Genomic DNA, 19,119 nt, shown 5'->3' with positions numbered 1-19,119 from the left:
CGAAGCCAGATACCCCCGCCTCTCTCCCTCTGGCCCCGCCCCTCGCGCGCCGGCCCCGCCTCCAGGCCCATTCCAAGATGGCGGGTGAGTGGGGCCGGACTCCCGGGGCGCCCCCCCTCCCCCAAGCCGGGACCACCCCTCGAGGCCCGGGGACCACCCCCGCCCGCCCCTGAGGCCGCCTGCCGCAGCCCCCTTGTAACTCCTTATGTGTCTCTTGGTTTTCAGGGATCCCCCTGTACTTTGTGGACTTGCAGGATGACTTAGACGATTGTAAGTAACAGTTCGGGCGTGCCGTCCCTCCCTGGGAACCTCTCATAGAGTTCGGGGTGCACGAAAGGCGGGGTGGGACCTACGGGCTGGGCTCTCCGTGTTGGGCCAAGAATAGCGGGACCCCCAACTGCCTTAATTACTTGCGGCGGTCCCTCCTCACTGGGCGGGGCGGCCGAGGATGGGGAGGATTTTTGTTGCTGGGAAACTTCTGACTTCCTGTCACTTTCTTTCTCTTCCTCCTCCTCCTTCTCCTGCGGCGGCCCGGGAGGGGCAGGAGGGCTAAGCCCTCCTCCTAGTGATTCCGGGAGGGAGGAGGCGTGGCCACCTTGGGGGTCGGGGGCTTCCACCCAGGGTCTCCACTTTTTTCCCTGGGACTTTACAGAGTGCTGGGGAGTTTGGGAGGTCCGGCTCCCCGTGTGGCTGGCCACAGACTCGCACAGATTTCTTCAGTGTCCTGGCCACAAGCCCAGCTCCGTTCGCATCCCTGGGAGCCCCTTGGGTGGGTATCCTTCACCTGTCCCTTCCTGCTCTTTCCTTTAGAATCACGTTAAGGACTGATGGCTGGGGAAGGTGTTCCTGGAAATGCAAGTTCGCATTTGTGGTGACTGAAGCATTTCCTTTCCGTTCAACAAACATTTCTTGAGCACCTGCTGGTTCTGGGCCAGCCATGCGCGGAGCCCGGGACCTACACACTCGAACCTGAAACGGTGACGACCCTCAGGGAGCTCACAGTCCAGGGAGAGAGCCGAGTTGTAAACAGATAATTACCAAACGCCGGGTTGCCTGCTCATGAAGGAGGCCTGTACAAACCATCACAATAGCCAACATTAATGGGGGCTTACTGTGCGCTTCCCTTCCCCATCTACAAGTTTCCTACTAACAAGAACTGGTGTTTACAGAAAACACCATAGGTCAGGCGCAGTTTAAACCCTTTATACACATTATTTCTTTTAGAAGGAGGCAACTTCATTAGAGTAGAATGACACTCGAAGGGGCCAGTGTTTAGGAGCTTTTGGGTCCTGAAGCCAGATGGCCAGAGGGTGAAGTCCTGAGCCACTGTTTACTGGCTGTGTGATCCTGGCCAAGTCACTGTACCACTTGGAGCCTCATTGCCTCATCTGTAGAATGGGCATAATAGAAGTCCACATCAAAAGGCTTCCGCGCAGGTTAAATAATAAAAGGTTTAGCGTGAAGCCTTGTACATAGGACACGCTGGGTAAATATTATCTGCCGTTATTATTGTTGTGATCACTATTCATAATTATGTCACACTGTGGGACAAAGTACAGTGTTGGCCCCAGGTTTACAGAGCTGAATGTTTCGGCCAGCGGGCATCTTCGAATGGAAGGAATGTAGCTGCTGTTAAGGCACCTCTCATTCGCAGATTCGATATTTGGCCCGGCTGGAAAAGCTGATTTCTGGCTATATCAGTTATCTAACAAACCACCCCGAAACTCAGTGGCTTAAATCAACAGCATTTTGTTATTTCTAACAATTCTGTGCCTTGACTGGGTGATACAGAAGCTTCGTGTGTTCTCTGTGAACTCTGGGAAGATAAGAAGGTCCAAAATGGCTTTCCTCACGTGGCTCTTGGCCAGGAATCTTCTGGGACTGCAGGTCAGGGCCTCAGTTCTCTTCCAGGAGCTTCTTCCACTTGGCTAGCTTGGGCTTCTCACAGCGTGGTGACGGGAGGCATTTGGCCCTCTTTTCTGGCAGCTAGCTTCCTTTTGTCTTTTTTGTATATGTGTTCAAAAAGGAAGAGATTACATAGGAAAAAATAGTTCTGATTTTCCTTTGGCCCTGTTTGTGCAGATATTGGGTGTCTGAGACTTGTGATCAAGAATGCCATAAACACTCTTCAGCAGACGGCTGAAGGCTCGTCCCAGCAAAGAAGAAAACCAGCATCGTGGCTCTGAACACACCCATGCCATGGGCAGGGCAACTCTGGGAGCCTCCTGGGGCTTCTTTTTTTGAGCAGTGGTGGGGGCTTCAGGGTGCTGTTCCTATGAAATTACAATATAATTGGTTAGATTAATAGCCGTAATAGGAGGGCCTGTCCCCCCAGTAATTTATGCAGCCCTGGGTCCCACCTTTGCACTTTACTGGGGTGGTATTTGGGAGGCATTATGCTGTGATTGATAGCAAGAACCCTGAGGTCCTGTAGCCCACTTCCAGCCTTTAGCTGAGTCAGTGTGAGTAGATCACTCACTCTGTTCACATTCTTCATCTGGAAAATGACATAAGAATTGGAGATGCTTCATAGGACTGATATGAGGATTAGATGAAACAATACACATAAAACATTTCAGCCCGGTGCCTGGCATAGAGTATTATATTCAATGATTTTATTACTGTTATTATTTTAACCGTCATCATTATTGCTAGGCACTCGTATACGATTTTCTGATTCTGTGTTAAGGGCTGCTACTCTGTGAAGTAGGTGGGATTATTCCTGTTTTACAAATGATGAAACTGAGAATCAGAGAGGTTAACTAACTTATCCAGTGTGGCACAGGTCATAAGTGATAGAACTAGCAACCAACTCTGTTCCTCTGAGTCTTGCTTTTTTTATTCCATCACACAGATTGACCTCACAAATATTCTTAAGCTAATGGCAAGAGCATGGATGTTGGTTGTGGTGGTTCTCCATCTGTCGTCCTTTTTGGGCATTTTTTGTCTAAACGATGGGATAACCGCTCCATTTAGGCTCTAAGTCACTTTGGGCAGGAACATAGGTCGTCCTTTTTTTATCACCCAGTGTCCTCCATAATCTAGGTGTTCAATTAATGTCATTACTGGTAGTGATAATGGATGACGAGTCTTGTCCGATTTACTTTGTGATCTCTTGATTAAATTGGCTAACTTCAAAACGAAGCCATAATGAAAGGCTGCCTTGTCTTAAAATCATTCAGAGTCTTCGGGTCATTGCAGCACAGAAAAGATTTAATTTTAGTGAATTAGCTTGCTGAAGCAATCTAAATTCCTTCTCTTGAGAGCAGAAAGTATGTGGGACGGTCTGGCACGGTGGTCCTGGTGGATGGCACATAGAAGGTGGAGCTGGATGCGTCTGTGCCTCAGGGGCTTAAAGTCCTGTGACCGTCTGGGTTGCTTAAAGCAGGTGGAGGCTGAAGAGGTATTACTCCTGGTAAGGTTGGCTTGGCCAATTGGAATTTAAGTGTGTGCCAGTGGTGGGTGGAAAAAAAGTGAGGGGAATCTGTTGCAGATATAAAGAGACCTAAGAGACCTATCAACAAAATACAATATGTGGTCATATTTGGATCCTTAGTTGAACAAATCAGCTGTAAAAAGACATTAATGAGACAGTTGGGGGAAATTAAACTTGGACTGGGTATTAGGTTATATTAAGAATCATTATTAATTTTGTCAGATGCGATAGTGGTGTCACAGTTTTATTCAAAGGAGAAGGACCTTATCTAACAGAAACAAATAAGCATTTATGGGTGAAATGATTTAATGTGCGAGGTCTGCTTTGAAAATGCTGCAACAAACAATAAATCATCAAAAAGTTGGGAAGAAGGATGAGTGGGAAAAATTGGCAGAATGTTTATACTTGTTGAAACTGGTTGCTAGGGGTGTGGGGTTTATTATACTATTCTATTTTTGCGTGTGTTTGAAAATTTCCTTAATAGAAAGTTTTTAAAAATGAGATGAAAGTTTCATATATGATCAAACATCTACATGAAGAGTTTAAAGCTGGATTTCAATTCTGAAGTCAGCTGCCATGTTATTGTAAGATGCGTTTAGCTTCAAAAGACAGACTTGGAGAATCTATTTGTATTTGAGGGACTGTGTATTTCTTTTCAAATGTTTAGTTTTTGAGGTATCTATGAAAGAAGTTGGAAGAAGGTGTACTTCTGTTGATGAGAAAAGCTAGGTGCCAACAAATAATATCTGGACCTTTGTTGAAAATGGGATTAGCTAAATCAGAGGGATACAGATAGACTCTTTGAATCTTAATGCTAGAAGGAGTGGTGTATGTTCAAGCTTGAATAAAAGACATCCTCCAGAGCAGAATGCATTCCATTTCACCTGCCCACTTTAGTCCAGGTTTGTAAAACTGTTCTGCTTGAGGACCACAGCCAAGCAGAGAAAATAGATTAATTTTAGCCCCAAACCAAACCATTGAACCTTCTCTCTGAACTATTATATAAACTCAAATCAAAGATTGTCCTTTTTTTTTTTTAAAGTAAAGACCTCCCTGTTGAGTGAAATAGTTTGAACAGGAACTTGAATGTGCTAATAGTTGGGAAATAGAACAAAATCCAGACATCAGACTATTCTCCGAGTCAGAGATGGGCAAATTTTTTTTTTCTGTAAAGGATCAGATAGTAAACGTTTTAGACTTTGTTGGGCAGAAGCCCTGCTATAACCACTCAAGTCTGCCACTATAGCCTGGTAGCACTCACAGATACACATAAATGAATGAACATGGCTGTTTGCTAATAAAACTTTATTTATAAACACAGGGCTGAATTTGGCCCTCGGTTCTAAATCAAACTTGATTTCATTTTTTTTCCTTTTTTGGGGGGGGGGATTTTTTTTTTTAATTGTAGTTGATTTACAATGTCGTGTTAGGCTCAGGTGTACAGCAAACTGATTCAGTTGTATATACGTATATTTATATTCTTTTTATTATATATTTATTATATATATATTCTTTTTTCAGATTCTTTTTCCATTATAGGTTATTACAAGATATCGAGTATAGTTCCCTGTGCTCTACAGTAGGTCATTGTTGGTTGGTTATCTCTTTTATATTTAGTAGTGTATATATGTTAATCCCAAGCTCTTAATTTCTCTCTCCCCACTTTCCACTTTGGTGTAACCATACGTTTGTTTTTTATGCCTGTGAGTCTGTGAGTCTGTTACGTAAATAAGTTCATTTGTATCATTTTTTTAGATTCCACAGATAAGTGGTATCATATATTTGTCTTTCTCTGAAACTTGATTTCATTCTGTTCACACCCAGAAGTCTTGTTGATTAGCTGAGCCAACCTGAAAGGCTGCCTTTCCCACTGGGCTCAGTTTGAAGAGCTGACTTTTGCCGGCACAGACCCTGCTTTGTTGAGGAGCCCTTGACAAGTTGTTCAGCCTTCACGTCTCCTTTTTCCTGTTCGTGTGTTGGGGATTAAAAGCATGTACCTGTCTCCTCCCAACAGGATGAGGGTGAGCAAGGAACAAAAGAGTCAGCATGGTGTGGGCCGAGTCAACTGTGCTTCCCGGCTGATAACTGTTAATGCATTTTAGTTTTGTTGTTCTGTATTTTCCATTTCCTATGAGACAAACAGATGAACATTAGAGATTCCCTGAAATTGTCTCTGTTTAAAAAGAGAGTTTTATATGGCTTTCTACCTCACAAATGAAGATTTTTTTTTTAAGCAGAAATTTTGCAACAAAACCTAGCTAATGAAGGAGAAAGTGGTTTTGAGCTTCAAAACATCACTTAGCCTAATGAGGAAAAAAATAAGAGATGAGGGCAAGTGCTTGCTTTCCCTGTTTGGAAAGTCATTCATCCATGTAACAGATGTTTCTCCAGCTCCTCCCAGGCACCAGCCTGTGGGAGGCACTGGGGATAGAGGGATGAAGAACCCTGGGCTCCATCCCAGAGCTGCTCCCACCTAGAGGGAAGGTGTGCGTAGAGATGGCACAGATGGGAGGTGCCGGTTGAGTTGGGTCAGGCCAAGGAGGGCAATGGGTGAGTGACCTCAGTGAGAACTTTTCCAGTGCAGCCAGGGGCCAGAAGCCGGGCCAGAATGAGTGGCATCGGGAAGTTGAGGATATGTTGTCTGTAGTCCATGCATCGAGCGCCCACTGTATTCCAGACACTGGCTGGCCATTGGGCATTTTGGGGAATGGTCACTGTTCTTGGGAGCTCCCAGTGTAGCCAGGAAAACAGACCCTTTTGAGAAGAAGCAGCTGGAGGGGTTGCTTTCCTTCCTGGATAAGAGAGCCCAGAACATCTTTGCATTATTTGTATCTACTCTGACAACCTTAAAAAAAAAAGAAAAAGGATTTGGATGGCCCAACCGTTCCACTCTTGGTTACTTGCCCACAAAACGTGAACACATATTTTCACAAAGACAGGGTCATAGTTGCACTATTCTTAATAGTCGAAAACTGGAACCCACCCAAATGTCCATCGTGAGTAAAATGGATTATAAATGGTGGTTATGTTCACACGATGGAAAACTATGCAGTTATAAGACTGAATTATCTACAGCGTCACACACATATGGATGAACTTCACAAACATAGTGGTTGGTGAAAGAAGCCAGACACAAAAGGGTAGAGATTGGATGATTCTGTTTGCACAGAGTATGGAAACAAGCACAGCCATCTAGCTGATCTGATGTAGAAGGCAGGAGAGTGGTCCCCTTTGGGTAAGGCAGTAAGTGGGAGGGAGCATGGGGGGCTTTTGGAGATGCCAGTTAAATTGTCTTTCTTGAGCTGAGGACTGGTTTCACACGCATGTTCAGTTAAAAAATTAGTCAAGTGGAACACTTACTTTTTGTGTACTTTTCTGTGTGAATGGCATACTTCAGTTAAAAAAATAAGAATTGCTTTTTAAGATCAAGGCACAGGGGAGAGCATAACCGTGGATGGGGGGAAGGAGTCTGTGCAAAGGGGAAGATGGCAGAGAGCGGGAGGGGAGGGTGATGGCGGGGTTGGACCGTGTAAGACAGGCGTGGAACTCGGTGCATCCGCGGAGGAGTTTGCTTCTTTCCAGAAGGAGGAAGGCGACCTTCCTGGCAGTTTGGCCAAGGCGGTCAATAGAAAAGTGGTATAATGTTGGCCAGTATTGCTTGATTGTCTCAAATATTTTGAACAGTAGGAAAGTAGAGCCTCCCATGCGCGTACACTCACCCCAGGGGCTGTGGGTTTTGTTTTGCAACCTTTTTTTCCTTTTCGAATCTGCCTCAAGTCTGAGTGGAGAAGTTGCTGCATTTTTCAGTAGCGCTCTTCCATCCATCAGACTGTGTATAGTCTGGCCCCCTCACCCACAGCTCCTCCAGCTCTGTCCCCAGCTGGGTGGGTTGGCAGGAAAATTGAGATGTATAATATCACAGTGGAGCCCACGAGCGGCTTGGAGCTGCAGAGTGCTCGCCTGTCAGGTGACCCGAGTCAGTGTTTCCCGTTGACCGTCAGTGTAAAAGTCAGAGTCATAAATAATGACGGGTTTTGGAAGCCGTGATTAAAGCCACAAATCAAAGAGGAATTTCCATGTATGCATGGTATAGAAAGGACGGCTGCTCGTGAGCTGGGCCGGTCTTTTCAGCCAGCCCACTGCGTAGTGCTAGTAATAACCATCAGTAGCCGTCAAAGGTTTGTGATACAAAACGTTATGCACTGGACGGCTCCGCTCATACGGGAGCTAATAAATCAGTGTGGGTCTTGTTAGAGAATGGCATTTATACAGAGAAAGTTTGCCTGCGCAGCTTGCCACTGAAATTTAGTTAAGTCAACAAAGACCTGCCGTGTGCAGGGGTCAGTTCCACCTTCCGCGCCCCCCCCCCACCCCAAGTCAGTGAAGAAGCAAGAACGTTCTTTATCTTTCTCATGGGTTGGGTTTGTCTGGTGTAGCTTTTAGAAATAGTCCCAGTTTAAGAATCTGCATTAGTATTTATAAGCCTGTTAGCAAGAAGGATGAAGCCGCTTTAAATAATACATTAATGGATGGTTTACTCTAGTTTCCCCCCAAATCATATAAGGCCTTGCAGAGACTTAGTTATTGTTCATCGAAGAGTGGCTAATGAGAAGCGCTAAGAATTATCAATTACATAAGTTCTCCATTAATACAGTTTTCTCTCTCTCTCTTTTTTTTTAAGTACGCATTTTGCAAATAAGGCTGGACTCCTTCTCAGCCACCATCAACCAATCTTCTAACATATTGAAGTGGACACAGACAGTGGGTCACATCTGTCATGTTTTCTCCCAACCATCGTCCCCCAGTGCTGTGTTAGAGACAGAATATTGGATCGTATGGATAATTGGGCTGGCCCAGGGTGGCGTATCTCACACAGAGTTATAGTGACAGGATGACATGTTGAATGGAGAATCGTAAATATTGGGAATGCCTGGAGAACGGATTCTTAATGAAAATGCTTGCCAGGATAGACGTGCTCTAACATTCTGCCTCCGTCTCTACCTCTGTTCATGTCTGGGCCAATAAAGTTATCTCACTGGACATGTTTTATTGTGTTTATTTTTTCTCATCTTTCCACTTCAGACCAGTTCTGGGGTGGCTGCTCAGCTAGGGCTTGGTGCCTTCGTGAGAAATCTCTGGCTTCCCGAACCCCCCAAAGGCAGCAGACAGCCAGTGCACTTTCCTTTGCTGCGTTCTTCCCTGCCTCTGGAATGTTCTTTTTCCCTTTCCCAGATCCTCTCTCTCTTCCTGTGTGGTAAACTCCTACTCGATCTTCAAGGCCCAGCTCAAATATCACTGCTGTTGTAGGGAAGCATCTCCCACCCCCTCCTTCCTCCTCCAAGCAGAGCTGGTCTCCTCCCTGTCTTGTTTATACCTGTACCCTATGGCTCTTGCCACCGGGGTATTGTGGGTTGTTATGTGTGGGAAAATCTTTGTTCCCTTGGGAGCTTTTGGAGTCTGGGGACCATGCCTTTGTCATCTCTGAACCGCCAGTACTCTGTCGAATGTTGAGTTATGGTTTACTGTTGTCACCTGAAATTAACCCTGGTGGGTGGGGAGAGGACGTTTGAGATGCGCTTGCTGTTAACACGCCTTCTGTTTTTTGTACTAGATCTTCTGATCTTTTTTGTGATGCAAAATGACCTGGAAAATTTCTTTTCTTTCTCTCTTTTTATTAGATCGTATCTATTGTACTTTGAACCTGTAAAGCACATTCACCTAACATTATACTTAAAGCGTTAATTCCTACTTAGGCTGGTTTAAGACAGATTGGTGTCTTGTGAAGAGCACTGACACACAGGCGCGTGCTCAGGGTCTCCTGTGTGTTTCTGCCAGAGCAACCTCACCCAACTTGTTTTGCGCCCCAGCCTGTTTTATTTATTTTTTATTTTTTTATGTATTTTTTGGCTGTGTTGTGTCTTTGTTTCTGTGCGCGGGCTTTCTCTAGTTGCGGTGAGTGGGCTTCTCATTGTGGTGGCTTCTCTTGTTGCAGAGCACAGGTTCTAGGCGCGCGGGCTTCAGTAGTTGTGGCTTGCAGGCTCAGTAGTTGTGGCTCGAGGGCTCTAGAGCGCAGGCTCAGTAGTTGTGGTGCACAGGCTTCGTTGCTCCGCAGCATGTGGGATCTTCCCGGACCAGGGCTCGAACCCATGTCCCCTGCATTGGCAGGTGGATTCTTAACCACTGTGCCACCAGGGAAGCCCCCCCCCCCCCCCCCAACGCCTGTTTTAAATGATGACTCTACTGACAGTGTGCATGATGTTTGGTAGATAACCCCTGAGTAACCAGTTAGTGTTGAGGAGGATCTGGGAAAGGGAAAAACGTTTATTCCCCCACGGTTGTAGCTTCCAGAAACACATTTAATGAGGGAGGAGGTTTTTGTTTGTTCGCCTGTTTTTTACTTAGTCACCTAGCATCAGAGTCAAAGGATAATAATTCTGTTGTACTTTGTAAACTGATCAGTATCTCATTGAAGTAGAGCCAGCCTCATCTTCGGTTGGGTGAGCTTAAGGCTCCTGCTTCAGGACCCTCTGGTTTGGGTTGGATGGAGGTGAGCTTTATATCTCTTAGCTGGTTAGCTGGCTTTTTTAACTTGGACCATCCCCCTGGAGGGTAGGCAGCAGCCATAGCTGCTGCCTGAGATGCACCAGGGCCATGGGGACGTGGACCCTACGGTTCAGGGAACACGTGGACACGTGGGTGTGCAGCTGGGGACAGGGTGCTGAGCAGAAGGTGTGGCAGGAGGGGCCCCTACCCCTGCAAGTCAAATCGCACTTCTCAGCCTTTCCCTTGCTGGTCTTTGTTAGGTTTAAATTATTAGTCATTTTTGGTAAAGGGTCAGTGATGTCCTGTGCAAACTTGCCAATGAAGCTCACACGTGGCAGAAACATAGAAAACAGCTGCCGCCAAAAGTCCGTCATCGCGGAGGCAGCAAGTGAAGCCGATCAGGATCAGTGTTGTTTTTAAAGTATTTTAAGTGAGCCAAGAAGGCTTGAAGGTATTAGAGATTATTTTCTTAAGAAGGCTTTGCTTTTCTGTATTATATTAAGCCTTCTTGAGTGGAGTAGGTAACTTTTTTTTTTCAAATGTAGGAAAATATAATGAAAAAATTTGAACAAGGCATTATTCATACCCTACTTCATGTTTCATTTCTAGCTTGAATGCTTAAGATTCCTGATGTGTGTGGATGACCTGGACTTGTGGATAATCGACTGCTCCTGATATCACCGTGTCCACAGACCGTGGTTCCTTATTCCGTGAATAGTTGCCTGTTCGCCCTCTTAGCAGTGGCTAGAAATGTAAATTCTAGATAATTCTTTCTGAGAGCAGGAGTTATTTTATGTGTTGCTGCCACTGCCAGGAGGCGCAGCAAGCTAGCCTGACAGATCTTTTTTTGTGTGTGTGTGGTACGCGGGCCTCTCACCGCTGTGGCCTCTCCCGCTGCGGAGCACAGGCTCCGGACGCGCAGGCCCAGCGGCCATGGCTCACGGGCCTAGCTGCTCCGCGGCATGTGGGATCCTCCCAGACCGGGGCACGAACTCGTGTCCCCTGCATCAGCAGGCGGACTCTCAACCACTGCGCCACCAGGGAAGCCCCTAGCCTGACAGATCTTTACCATTCATTCATTCATTCATTCAGCAGCTCTTACTGATAGCCTGCTGTGCACCAGGCATATCAAGGAGTCAGTAAAAGATTTTTGCCCTGGGTGCGATGGTGGAGGATTGGGGGGTGGACCCAGCTGATAAACAGTAGACGTGGGAAGAAAACGTTCTGTGTGTCAGAAGCTGATACATTCTCCGGAAAAATAGAAAAGTAGATCAGGGTACGGTGGAGTGTAGATGGGAGGCATGCAATTTCAAAATCAGGTGGTCAGGGTGGACCTCACTGAGAGGATGAGTGAGCAAAGCTTTTACTGAGAAGAAGGAAGTTATCAAAGAGGACATCTTGGGGAGCAGAGTTCTCGGCAGAGGGAAGTGCTGGGCTGTGTGACACCCCTCAGCCAGGGAAGTGACTGGGGTCATGGGGAAACAGCAAGGAGCTGCGTGGATGGAGGAGAGGGCAGGGGTGGGAGATGAGGTCAGAGAGGCCAAAGGGGGCCAGGTCATTCCTGCTGACATGAAGCCCCTTCCCTTATGGGACCATCCACTCACCAGGGGCTGCTCAGGTAACACCTAGCTTTTATCTTCACAGTGGTTCTCAACTGGGGACCTGTGGCAGTGTCTGGAGACGTTTTTGATTTTCACAAAGTGGGGAGAGGATGCTCCTGGCATCTAGTGAGTTGAGGCCAGGAAGGCTGCGGAATGTCCTGTAATGCACAGAACAAGCCCTGCATCGGGCCGTTAGAATGTGGTTCAAGGGCCAATCATGCTGAGGCTGAGTAACCCTGCTCTGTTATTATATAGTTCATCAGCTGCTGATTGATTTAGTTTGTCTTTGAAGACTTAATAAAAAAAAAAAACCAACGTTAAAATGTCAGGGGAAGAGGTTATTAATCACGGTATCCAGTTAGAATACTGTCAGAGTTGACGTTGAAGAGTTGACGTTGATGCTGGCTGTCTTCATTCGCTTTGTGGCAAGGGATTCCAAATCTGCCTTGCATGTACATTTTAGTAAACGCTGGTGCTTTTATGGAGTAGTTCAAAAAACTTAATACGTCATTTACAAGTAAATAGTAATAGTCTGACTGATAATCTCATCAATTTGGATTCAAGTAGGATTTTGAAAGGGGCCAGGATGTTGATCCACACAAAGGACAGCGTTTACCTGCATTTGGAACTTGGAGTAAAAGACACTATTATTCACATATGAATGTGATGCTCTTAGTGGGGAATATTATCCTTGGATTATACCAATCCAGTATTTTTCAGAAGTCTGTCGTTTGTGTACCGCTTTTCCTATTTGTGCTGTATCTATATACCACCTGTATTTTTCTTTGTATCAAATAATTTCTTTTATTGAAACACATTTTGGGGAACTTGTATGAATTGCTCAACGTGAAACTCAACCAAAATATCATAAGACAAAAGTAAAACCACATGATAAAATTCTAGGTAGACACGGTTGTCTGCTAAGGATTCTGAGTGTGAGCCCTGCTCTGTGTTCGGAAGGAAGATGAACCAGTTTTAGGGAAGTGTTGGAAGACACACTAGTCGAAATGAAACTTTCTTTGATTAATCAGAGAATTGAGAAGAGAATAACTTTCCCACTGTGTGGTTTAGTGATATTTAACGTCCCTTCCCTGTGCCACGCTGGGGGACGTGCCGTCCTGAGCCGTCCATCGTGAGGCCAGGCGACGGCTATGCATTTGCAGACTCGCTGGTGAGGTCAGAGCTGCAGCTGGAGAGTGTGTGACCAACCAGGGATGTAAAGGAGGCCGGTCCTCTTTGGCTCTGATTGGCCACCAGCGGTCTATTAATGCAGAACTCTCCCAGGGAGGTAGCCGTGTGATAACCTGGTTCTTTGTTCTGTACAGGACGAAAACTGTAATTCCACTTCTTAAAACAAAAATCCCTGTAATTCAGATTTCTTACTATTTCCAGTGAATTTTACACGTCTTTCTTCCCTCTGTCCCTCTTTACCTACTTAATATGAATCACCACAATTTAATTCTACTATATTCATCGTTAGGATGGTGGAATACTTCTGAGGAACTGATGCGCTTTGTATTGGATGTTGCAATGTATTCATTTTATCGTAGCAGTTATGTGACAGTTTTGACCTGCGTTCTGTCCTGAAACTAAGACCTCTCATTTTTGCAAGCAGAGACGAATGAATTAATGTCTTGGTTTCTTGATAACTCGCTGTGCGTGCGGCTCCAGGTGGCTTTAGGCTAGTTGCTGCACCTCATGTTTCTTTTGGTGGAAGCTAGATTTTCTCAGCTTCTCAGGGGCTGTTAGACTCTCATGAATTGAATCCAGGTAGTCAAAGTCTTGGGAGACTGACTTCTATAGAAACTGCTATGTATTAAGTGTAGGCTATGTACCAGGCATTATGTGATCCCAGGGCGTAAGGGCCTCCAAGTCTAGCCGTGGAGACAGAAGCAGTCTACTTAGAGTTAATAATGCACCACTTTACGTAAGATGTTGAAAACTGACAACTGTATAGTTCCATTTCTTACCCTCCTACTTTATGTTGCCGTTTTTATTGCATAGTACATCTACGTGTTATAAATTCTCCAATACGAAGTTATAAGTTTTGATTTGTATTGCTTTAAACCATTGTGTGTATTTTGAAGAAATCAGGAGGAAAAATAGTTTTTAAAACATTTACCCACATATTTACTGTTTCCAATGCTTTTGATTCCTTTCGAAGGTAAAGTTTCCAGGTGGTACCACTCCTCTTCAGCCTGTAGGACTTCATTTCTTTCAGTCCACATTTGCTGGCAATGTTTAAAAGGGTGTGTTAAAAAATAAATTCTTAGTGTGTGTGCTTTTTTGGTTCCTTTTTAGTCTGACAGTGTCTTTCATTCATCTTTCTTCCTGAAAGATATTTCACTGGATGTCAAGTTCTGGATTGACATTATTTCTTTCAGTCCTTTAAAGGTGTGCTTCCACGGTCTTCTGCTTCCACTATTTCTGGTGAGGAGTCAGGGGACATTCAAATCATTACTCCTTGTACGTAATTTTTGTTTTTCTTTGCTGCTTTCAAGATTCTCTTTGGTTATCAGCGGTTTGACTGTGATGTGTCTAAGTGTGGTTTTCTGTGTACCGTTGACTCTTGAAGAACTTGGACTTGAACTGTGCAGGCCCACTTATATACAGGTGTTTTTTCAGTAAGAAATGCTTCCGTGCCACATGGTCTGTGGCTGGTTGGATCTGTGGCTGCAAAGGAACCACGCATTTGGGGGACAGACTATAAGTTATACTTGGATTAACCCCGGTGTGGTTCAAGGGCCAATTGTATTTATCTCCTTGAGGTTTGCTGAGACCCTTGATTTTATATATTTGTTTCTTTCACCGAGTTTGGGGAGTTTTTGGCCATTGTTTTGTCATCTCCATTCTGTTAAGTCCGCTCAGTGAATTTTTAAATTTCAGGTATTATTTCAATTTTAGAATTTTTATTTCGTGTCTTTTTATAGTTAACATTTCTTTGCTGAGATTTCTTATCTTTTCACTCATTATAGGCATATTTTCTTTTATATCCGTAGGCATTTTATAATAGTTGTTTTAAAATCCTTGTCTGTGATTCTAAAATTTTGATCCTTCCTATATGCTTTGACGTTTTCTCTTTTAGCTAGTTCAAGTTTTCTGTTTCTATGTTTACTGAGTAATTTTGGAGTGTAACCTGGATATAGTGAATATTATGTGCTGTAAAAATCTCTGAATTCTGCTATATGCCTCCAGAGAGTGTTGATTTCTTTGTTCTGTTTTGTTTTATTTCAGTAGGCATTTAAATTGAAGTCCAGCTGTTCCCACTGTCTCTCCTGTAGTGGACAGCACCCCAAATCTCATTTCAGTTCTCCTAGCCTCAGCTATGCTGGAGTTTACCACACAGGGGCATGGTTTAGGGGTCAAGCCAGAGTTTGGGCTGAGTTTAATACAAGGGCTTCCCCTCATATTCCCCCCCCCACCCACCCAGCAACACACATTCTAGTTGCTGTGGTTACCCTGAACTCTGGGGGGTAGAAGCATAAACAATACGAGTGACGTAATGCGCTCAGTGGCTTAGCCATAAGAACAGCAGCAGCTGACATTTCTAAAGCGCTTACGTGTGTCGCATGCTGCATAACTACATCTGTGTGTCCATCTACTGTCATGTAACCTACCCTGCAACAGTCACCTGAGGTAGGCATCCATTTTACTAGAGTGGGAAACTGAGAATCAGAGAGGTGAGGTATTTACCTGGGGTGTACCTTCTAAGAGGCAGAGCTGGATTTCAGAACCAGCTATTTCAACTCATACATTATGCCTCTGACGTCTTTTAAGTGCGAGGTCTGGGATTTAATCTTTAATTTTTCTTCATTTTCTTTAGATGCTTTCCTTTGCCATTGGTGTTCTACAGTGCTTCTAAGTATGGATTTGTTATTAATCATACAGTTCAGGATTTGTACGTCTTCACATTGAATACTCATCTTTTATATTCTGGACAATTGTTAGCCGTTATCTCAGGGTACATATTGATGTGCACATACAGTGTACATATTGATATTTTTCCTGGTTTTCTAGTTGTGTAAACCTTGCAGGTCTTTTACCTTCTCGGCTGGAAACGGAAGTCTCTCTCGCCTTCCTTCAGTTGCCTCGGAGGCCACAACCCTTGCCTTTGGCTTTGTTGTGCTTTCAGCCTTCATCTCAGTAGGTCTTTCTGCACATCTCTTGAAAGAGCGCTGGGCCGGAATGCAGAACATTTAGGTTCTAAGAATTGCAGTTTTTGCTGCTGGCTTTGGGGGCTCTGAATATAAAGTGAGGGAATTTATCAAGGAATGTGCTAAGGTTCCTTCTTGCTTCTTTATGATTTTATATTACAACATTCTTTTTTTAAAAAAAAATTCAGTATTTTCATTCATTTAGGTTTCTTTTGGTGTTCCTTCACGGCACTACTTTTTATTGAGCACCTGTTACTTGTCAGGTATTATACTGGGTGCTGGGGTTACAGCCCCTCCGTGGAGCCGGCAGAGCTGCTGGGAGACAGACACGAGCAGCCACAAAAGCTGGTGCCAGCATCTCTGTGGCGGCGTCAGGACGGGAGAGCCACAGCTCCAGGAGAGGCTGTAGCCAGGGACTGGCCTTTCTGCAAAGTCAGGGAAAGGCTCTTTTGGACAGTGACACCCAGGCTGGGGTAGGGCGTAGCGATTAAGGAGTGATAGTGTCCCAGGCAGTGGGAACAGCACGTGCAAAATCATCGAGATGAAGGCTTTTGGTGTGTTTGAAGAACTAAGGGAACGCCACTGTGGCTGAATCCCGGGCAGGGAGGAGGGAGGGATTTCTTTGAAAATTAATATTAAAATATCGGTTTCCTTTCTGGCAGGACAGCATAGTGCAACATCTAGAGTCCGACTGTTTGCGTTCAGATTCTGACTCTGCCACTCTGTAGCTGCGTGACCTTCGGCAACCTTCTTAACCTCTCTGAGCTTCAATTCCCTTAACGGAAACATGGGCTAATATGGTTATTGTCAGGGTTTAGTGAACTACTGCTATACAGAAAGCTCTTAGCACAGTTCCTGGCCTATAGGAAGTAACCAATAAAGTTTAGTTATTATCCAATATTTTATGGCTTATGGCTTTTATTTCCATGTATATAGTTAGTGTAGTAGAATCATTAATGTTCTCTAATAACAATTATTCTTTTGTAGAATGAATTGCTAAGTTCTTTAGGTCTCTGATAAGCAGAGTTTTTTTTTTTTTTTTTTTTTTGCGGTACGCGGGCCTCTCACTGTGGTGGCCTCTCCCGTTGCGGAGCACAGGCTCTGGACGCACAGTCTCAGCGGCCATGGCTCACGGGCCCAGCCGCTCTGCGGCATGTGGGATCTTCCCGGACCGGGGCACGAACCCGTGTCCCCTGCATCGACAGGTGGACTCTCAACCATTGTGCCACCAGGGAAGCCCTGGCAGGCAGATTCTTAACCACTGCGCCACCACGGAAGTCCCTCTTGAAGGGGTCATTAGTCTTGTAGAATTTTCCACATTCTGGATTTGGTGGTCATTATTCTCATGGTATAATTTCATGTGTTCCTTTGTTCTCTGTATTTTCTGTAAACTGAAAATTAAACTTGGAGACTTGATTAGATTCTGCTTCAATTTTCTTTTAAACAATACTTCATATGTTGTCATGTGTACTTTTTATTACAAAACATCAGGAGGCAAGATCTGGCCGAGATGTTAGTATTGAGCAGTGGGCGCAGGTGTTCGATTCTTTCACTACAAAATTCCTTACCAACCTTTCTTCTAATGATTTTAATGGTCACAAATAATCACCGCTTAGACCTGTTATTTCATTGTCTGTTGGCAAGTGTCTGTGGAATCTGTGGCACGGCCCCATTTTCCATCCTGTTGTTGGCTCTCGTTGCCTTTTCTCTTTTTTTTCCCTAGATGATTCTAACCAGAGGATTATCAATTTTATTAGTTATTTTGAAGAATCAAGTTTTGTCTTTGAATTCCTCTGTTATATGTTCATTTTCTAGTTCAGTAATTTTTGCTCTAATCTGTATTATTTTCTTCCTTGGAGTTTTTTTTGGGGGGGGGAATTTAATTGCTGTTCTTTTTCTTACTTCTTGTGAGGAATGCTCAACATTTTACTTTCTTGGCCTTTCCTTTATAACATCTGCATTTTACATTTTAAGGTTGCTATTAAGTACTATATTAAGTATTATAAATACTTAAATATTATATTAGTTGCATCCTCAAGTTCTGATAGGCAATATTTTCATTACCTTTTAGTATAGAGTATTTTTAACATCCATAATGATTTCTCCTTTGACCAATGAGTTATTTAGAAGTATATTGATTAATTTAGAAATACTTGAAGATTTTTCAGGTATCTTTCTGTTACTTGATTCTTAGTTTAAGGCTTCTGTGGTCAGAGGACGTACTTCGTGTTATTTCTCTTCTTTACAAGTCGCTGAGATTTGTTTTACGGCTCAGAAATCTACTCTAACTTGTGGCATGTTTCACGTGCGCTTGAAAAGAACGTGCATCCCAACGTTTTTGGGTAGAGTAGCCTATCAATGTCAACTGGGAAAGTTGTTTGAAAACATTATTCAGGTCTTGTCTATTCCTATTTATTTTCTGTCTTCTTGTTCTGTCGATTACTGAGAGAGGAATGTTGGAATCTGTGACTATAATCATGGATTGATCTGTTTTTCTTTCAGTTCTAACAGTTTTCATTTTGTGTGTTTGGAAGCTGTGCTCTTGGGTGTGTACACCCTTAGTATTGCCCTGTGTTCTTGAACAAATTGATCTCTTGATCAGTGTGCAATGTCCCTCTTTATCTCTAGTCATATTCCTTTTTCTGAAGCTTACTATGTTTAATATTAATATATATACTCCCGCTTTCTCTTGATTAGTGTTTGTATGGTATATTTCTGCCTATACTTTTGTTTTTAACCTTCCTGTGTCTTATATTTAAAGCCTGGTTATTGTAGAAAGCACATAGTTGGGTCTTGCTTTCTTATCCAGTTTAACAATCTGCCTTTTAATTTGAATGTTTAGCTCATTTACATTTGTTACTATTGATATGGTTCAGTTTAAATCTACTGTCTTGCACTTTGTTTTCTGTTTGTCTCAATTCTTCCTGGTAGTTTCCTCTTTTCCTGCCTTTTTAAGAAAAGTCGAATGAGTTTTGCTTTTTCTTTTTGCGGTACGCGGGCCTCTCACTGTTGTGGCCTCTCCCGTTGCGGAGCACAGGCTCCGGACGCGCAGGCTCAGCGGCCATGGCTCACGGGCCCAGCCGCTCTGCGGCACGTGGGATCTTCCCGGACCGGGGCACGAACCCGCGTCCCCTGCATCGGCAGGCGGACTCTCAACCACTGCGCCACCAGGGAAGCCCTCGAATGAGTTTTTTTAATAATTCCAGTTAATCTCCACTATTGACTTATTAGTTATACCTCTTTTAAAATTTTTTATTGGTTGTTCTAGAGATTATAGTATATTCCTTTAGCTTATTCCAACTGTTCAAATAAAATTACTCCACTCTTCATGCAGTGCAGGATTCAGTATGAGAACCTCACAGCAGTGGACTTCTGTTTCCTCGCC

The 19,119-nt window shown here is 44.1% G+C and overlaps 1 long non-coding RNA gene across 2 annotated transcripts; it reads left to right on the top strand.

The window, feature by feature from the left end:
• Positions 1-28: 28 nt before the first annotated feature.
• On the top strand, positions 29-8,495 carry LOC137208111 (uncharacterized). Of its 2 annotated transcripts, XR_010935464.1 has the most exons (5): positions 29-84; positions 226-270; positions 3,270-3,415; positions 5,261-5,457; positions 8,118-8,495. It is a non-coding gene; the product is annotated as an uncharacterized lncRNA (long non-coding RNA). The 2 variants fall into 2 exon arrangements; XR_010935463.1 differs by lacking the exon at positions 3,270-3,415 and having other exon boundaries at positions 61-84.
• The last annotated feature ends 10,624 nt before the right edge of the window (positions 8,496-19,119 follow it).

Source organism: Pseudorca crassidens, chromosome 15, assembly GCF_039906515.1.
Source record: "Pseudorca crassidens isolate mPseCra1 chromosome 15, mPseCra1.hap1, whole genome shotgun sequence".
In the NCBI taxonomy this organism is placed as follows: domain Eukaryota; kingdom Metazoa; phylum Chordata; class Mammalia; order Artiodactyla; family Delphinidae; genus Pseudorca; species Pseudorca crassidens.
This window is presented reverse-complemented; position numbering and strand designations above follow the sequence as displayed.